The sequence below is a fragment of the Ostrinia nubilalis genome, chromosome 26 (genome assembly GCF_963855985.1).
Source record: "Ostrinia nubilalis chromosome 26, ilOstNubi1.1, whole genome shotgun sequence".
Classification (NCBI taxonomy): Eukaryota; Metazoa; Arthropoda; class Insecta; order Lepidoptera; family Crambidae; genus Ostrinia; species Ostrinia nubilalis.
The window spans coordinates 8,205,252-8,211,709 of NC_087113.1; the positions used below are offsets into that span (position 1 = coordinate 8,205,252).

At 36.7% G+C, this 6,458-nt stretch overlaps 1 long non-coding RNA gene across 2 annotated transcripts; it reads right to left on the bottom strand.

Moving 5' to 3' along the window:
* Positions 1-1,531: 1,531 nt before the first annotated feature.
* LOC135084511 (uncharacterized) lies at positions 1,532-3,621 on the bottom strand. 2 transcript variants are annotated; one of them, XR_010259868.1, is made up of 4 exons: positions 3,017-3,621; positions 2,725-2,896; positions 2,261-2,383; positions 1,532-1,897 (listed from the first exon to the last, which is right to left on the bottom strand). It is a non-coding gene; the product is annotated as an uncharacterized LOC135084511 (long non-coding RNA). The 2 variants fall into 2 exon arrangements; XR_010259867.1 differs by having other exon boundaries at positions 2,725-3,609.
* Between the last annotated feature and the right edge of the window lie 2,837 nt (positions 3,622-6,458).

Genomic DNA, 6,458 nt, shown 5'->3' on the forward strand with positions numbered 1-6,458 from the left:
AAAGGAAAAGCAAAGGTAAAAAGATTCGAAAAAGGGCAATACGTCCTCCTGAGGGAACCGCCGCGATTAGGTACCAAATTAAGTATAAAGTATGATGGGCCATTTGAAGTAAAAAAAGTACTACCACATGACAGATATGAAATACGACGAATTAATGGTCGTGGTCGATTCAGGAAGGTGTGTCACGAACATTTGAGAAGTGCACCAAACTTTGGAATCCAAACTAATGTGGCCGTATCGGCAATGAATAGAGAACAATCCAATCCAACTGAGTGTGATTAAAAGTTAAGTATAATGCTGTGTTCATTTTTATTGTGTGATAATACGAACAATGAGGTTCGATTTTGAGTGTTGTGTGTACCAATACTAGCGCTGAGGCTATGAGGTCTTATGATTTGAATGAGGCTCAGTCAAAAACAAGCGACAATATTGTGAGATAATATGGAATTCGAAATTTCATATAACAGTGCGCTTAAGACTATGGAGTCTACCTAGGAAAAAATACAACCGCAGTGATAATTTAACTTGTGTTAATGTTATTCGTCTGTTTCAGATAAAAATAAAACAAAATAGGCGCAGAGACGCGCCTATCTGCAGAATGGCCGTATCGGCGCAAAAGAAAAAGTAGTTCTACCAACGCAAATACTACGCCACACTGCACGTGTTTCGACCGGTCCAAACGAGTTACGCACGATCACCCCACCCGAGTTACGCTATAAAAAGGCCGGTCGCCTCGAGCGGAGCGCACCTATTACCGAATTTCTGAACACAGACCTATTACCGAATTTCTGAACACAGACATCACTGCCTTAAGCACGCCAACTACTCCACAACACAGTAGCTCGTTACACCGTACTCGCCGGCGAGTACGAGGCCCTGCTTTCCATTTCGGACGGTACAGACATGTACCGGGCCGGTTCTCCCCTATCCGTCCCCCGGACACGGCCTGAGCCGAGGTCCGAGCCTACCGTGGCGCCCTCAGGCCGCGTCCGTAGTCCCCTCGATCGGGCCCACTAGAGTGAGCCCGCCGTAGGCTGGACTTGGTCCAACACCGCGGTGGGCAACCCTCTAGTTGGGTTCGCCACTGATCGGGCGCCTTATGCGCTCGATACGGCCCGATCGCGAACGTCGGTCTGCGACCGACGCGGACGAGCCTGGGCTTCGCTTCGCGAAGCCCACACTCGGCCTCGTCGGCACGCGCACCGACGATCGCCAAACGGCTAGAGTACCTTCTGTACTCGCCACTCTGCCCGGTGAAGCTGGAAAAGCTCTTCAAGCTACCAGCGCGCGTCCCTTCAAAAAAAAAAAAAAAAAAAAAAAAAAAAAAAAAAAAAAGCGGAGCGCATTCGCTCGCCAGCGCTCGAACCGACAACATCTGATTTTTGAAATAAGTTGATTATTTTTATATGGAATGTTGTTGATTATAGTTTTAAAATACATTGTTGATTATTTATTGGTGTTGTAATAAACGGATATCATGAGTAAAGAAGATGGTTTTAATGATCAGAGTTCCCTTCCTATTACAGGTACACATCTTTTTATTTAAATTCTTTACACAGACACAGACAGCTATAAGTACTTCTTTTGTGGTCAGCCTTCGTCTCTTTACAAACTAAGTTTTTATTTTAAATATAATACTATAGGTACTTTAAATCACAGCATTCTTGAAAACTTAGTTTTTTTTTGGAACAATCAACAAGATATAAAATAACCATGAAAAATCAACAGCCTCCCTACTCATTTGTACTTGTCGTTTTTTCTAACAAATAATTATGCAATAAAATGTATTGTTTTAAACTTTTATGGTTACTAAAATAATAATCATTAATACACTTCGAAGAGTTCCAACACTGGTAGATGGTAGGACAGGTGCAGGCGCTGTAGAACAAGATGAGAGCTGCAATGACAAACAAAATAACATGTTAGCTGCTAGCTAGGATATAGCTACAACACATATCTATTATCCTACTAATATTATAAATGCGAAAGTTTGGATGTCATAATGTCTGGATGTTTGTTACTCTTTCACGCCAAAACTACTGAACGGATTTTGTGTAAACTTAACAGTATTATTGTTTGTAACCTAGATTAACATACAGTCTATAATTTATGACAATCTGTGACAAACTAAATTTTAAGCGGGTGGAGCCGCTGGCAAAAGCTACTAAAAATACCTTCATTATTTGTGCAACATAAATCATACTGTTCATACATAATAATAATATAAACATACATTATCATATTCCATTATTTAACTTACATATTTTAGAGTAGCAGTAGCAGTAACTGGAGTATTCTCCACCTGGGTGTGGGAAATTATTGGAAGAGTTCCAACACTGGTAGATGGTGGGACAAGTGCAAGTGCTGTAGAGCAAGACGAGAGCTGCAATGAGAAACAAAAAAAACATGTTAGCTGCTAGCTAGAATGTGGCTGAAAAATTGTGATAAATCTTAGTCACTGTTTTTTTTATGCATAACGAGGCAGGTATTTGACCACAATCGCACCAAGTGTTAAGTGGGATGCAGTCTAGGATGGTACATATCTGGGCTGTAAGTGCCTACTCACTCTCGCCTTGTAAACACCCGGATTATAGTCTTCGGGAAAGACAGCAGCAGGCAACAAATTCCAGTCCCTAGCTGTTCGCATTATAAGAGTCATATAATGTTATGTTGTGTAAGTATGTTGAACAGTTTATTGGTTAATGTCAATAAAATAGGCCTTACCGTTTTCCAGGCTTGCACCTCTTTAGACGTCCCATCCCCAATCTTGTTTAGTGCCCAGGACGTGTTGCGCCAGAACTCAAGTCAAGGAACCCTCATCACACGACCACGCGCTGTTACTACAATATTTAGCTGGGTCTCCATCTGGCGTGGGCAATTATTCTTGCCTTTGGCACTGAAAATGAAATTGATTATTTGATATGAAGAAACCAAAGTTACAGGAGTAGTTATTGAAACTTGGGTTGTTTTCATTTTTGATAGAATGCCTTAATTTAGTGTAATAATCTATACTTACTTGTGTTTATAAACAAATTTAACATAATTCAAAAACTTCGTAAAAGTTTTTCAAGTTTTTTGACACTTGACAGATAACACTTGTCATTCACAGAACATAGATTAAAATACTACTTCTCAAAACACTTATTTATGTATAATTTATTAAATGTGAGATTAAGTTCGCCTTAGGTTAAAATTTTGGCATTAAAGTATAAATAAATAAAAAGAAGTAAGCATTTCACGTCGTTTTTCGTAGTCCATTAACGCCACCTATTGTAGAGTAGTATTCAACTTAGCCTGCCTAGCCTTAAAGTATGTATGCCACCTGGGGGCGGGTAGTGGAACTCGTATTTCATTCGTTCTATGCGTTTGGTTATATGATTTGCAGAGGTAAATTTTTAATTCGAATTCAATGTTTTTATGAATAAAAGTATGTTATTAAGGTGCAATCATAAAATTTTATTAAAAAAAACTGCATTTGAACATGGATTTCATTTGTTATTTGTTAAAAAATAATGAGTTTTAGCGAATGTCTTTCATTAATAAAACGCAAATCCATGAAACGATTTTATACGACCGGTCACTTTTCGGTCTTCATGGAATGGACAAAATTACACAATTCGAATTTAGATATACGATCGATGATCAATAGGGTACTCTGGGTGGTAAATAAAAAAATATGAAAATCAATACACAATGAACTTTATGTAGAAATAAACATATTTATACTGATTTTATGTCGTAAATATACATGATTTATTTATTATGTTAAAATTAAAAATTGATATTTTTAATCTGTATATCACGTGACTAAAAACACGAGCCGCCATGCTGTGACGTCATATTGGCAATAATCATTCGCTGTCATCTGTCAACAACTTTTTATTTTCTATTCGCATTCTATTCGTCAAAATTATTCAGTTGATATTTATTTAAATCATACGAAATAAGTTAAATAGGTACTACTAAAAACACGAAATGGAAGCCGGTTTCGTAAAAGCAGATAGTACGAACTTACCAAAAATCGACACGATGATGGTTGCAAAGTTCTTTGCATGTAATCCAGATTTCTGTTCTGCCGAATTCCGGAATATAAAAACATCTTTGTAAGTATTACCTTTATTATGTTGTTTTTAATGAAATAACAGCTATATAGGTATACCTTATTTGTAGAAAAATATCGGAAAGTTATAGGTTATGTTTTGTTTTCCAATGTTAATTAAGACTTGGTTATCCACAGATCTGCAAGAGAATCGTATGGCGACGATGCTATCGGATACGTGCAACTACAAAGGACCCAAGCTTTATGTACTATAAAGTGTACAATATGTCCGGAACATAAAGTTTGTTCCAAACCATATTCTGCAACTCTCATTGTAGATGAGCAAGAAGATGATGTGCTACAGGTGACATGCCATGATTGTCCTGCGTCTGCCGGTGGATGTAAACACGCAGTAGCGTTTTTAATGTGGTGTCATCGTAGAAGTGAAGAGCCATCATGCACTTCAGTCCAATGTTATTGGAAAAAATCGACACTATCAAAGGTCGGATCTTCAATAAAAATTATGACAACGAAAGAAATGACAAAAAAGAAGCTAAAAAGTGCTGAAACTAATATAGGTGACAGTGTAGTTGAAGATATTTTAATTAAATCTAAAAAAAGAAAAATTACTTCTTGTCAATATTTAAAGCATGAAAATGACAATAAAGTGAATATTATAGAGATTGCAGCATATGATCAAATATATGTGTCAGATCTGCTCCACAGTGTTATTTATTTTGGAAAAGAAATATTTTTCCCATTTTATATGAAACTGTACAAATATAATAAAAAAAAGTACTTTAAATATTAAGCAAGTCTTTTATTTTACTCTTAAAATACCTAAATGTTAGTTAAAATTACGACAAGTACTCATTAATTTACAAATTATCAGTTGCTATCAGTGGTGTTCATTAACAGATAAAATAATAGTTTACAATATACATAACATAGGTATACAGGTGCTCCCACACTGTTGTTAAAAAAATACTAACATTAGCAAACATTGTCTTAACCAAAATTATGACATGGAAAATATTTGTAGATGAAAACTATAAACTAAACATAATTACAACAACTAAACAAAATATGTACCTACGTCAAGTTTTGTTTACATGCCGAAATGACGTCATAAACATGGCGGACAGCGCAGAAGCCTGTTTTCGCGGGAATAAATATATTCAAAATTTTGAAGTATTTTTATGGCATGAAAGCGGGTTTATTTCGCCGAAATATTTTTTTTGGTGGCTTTTAACGATGAAACGAACATATTATAGTACTTTGCCAAACAGAGTGGAATACCCTATTGTATTCATTGTCCATCCATGAACAACTTTACACAATCGCACCTCAGGTCCTTACGACCCGATGTCGCACTAAAAGTAAACAAATATCGTTTAGTGCTTTTATCGTGTCTAGTCAACCCGTTGACAGATGACTTTATGGTCACTGATCACGGTCGAGATCGGTATACTAAGAGAAAATCAACCGGGTTCGGGTCGGGTTCAGGGATGTCAGAAGTAAGAAATTATTTTACACTAGCGGCCGCCCGCGACTTCGTACGCGTGGATCCCGTTTTACCCCCCCTCTTACGCGGTTTAGATTTTTTCATACAAATATTTTTTCCCGCTAACTCCCGTTCCCGTGGGAATTTTGCAATATCCTGTTGTAACTAAGCTTTAAGTTTACTAAGGTACCTGCATGCCAAATGTCAAGCGTCTAACTTAAGCGGTTTAGATTTTTCATACAAAAGGATTTTCCCACTAATTCCCGTTCCCGTGGGAATTCTTAAGTATACTATAACCTGCCCAGGAGTATGAAGAATATTTGTACCAAATTTCGTTAAAATCCGTCGAGTACTTTTTGTTTCTATAAGGAACATACAGACAGACAGACAGACAAAAATTTTACTGATTGCATTTTTGGCATCAGTATCGATCACTAATCACCCCCTGATAGTTATTTTGAAAATATATTTTATGTACAGAATTGACCTCTCTACAGATTTATTATAAGTATACAGGGTGGAAACGATAAGTGATCTCATTCGATTATTTCTAAACTATACAAGATATCGAAAAACTGGTTACTGATTCTGAAAGTGCTTAACGAGCTCTATCCAACGGTACCAATAATAGGTCACAGAATTAACTGGATCTATCCGAAAATTCAATGTTTCCAGCTTCCATACATTTAGTAAAACCACATAATATTAAAAACTATACAAGATATCAAAAAACTGGTTACTGATCCTGAAAGTGCTTCACGAGCTCTATCCAACGGTACCAATAATAAGTTCCAAAATAAACTGGATCTATCCGAAAATTCAATGTTTCCAGCTTCCATACATTTAGTACTGCCATAGTCATGGCACTCATGTCTTGATAATATTATAGCAAATAAAGCCTAAAACCAATGTTTT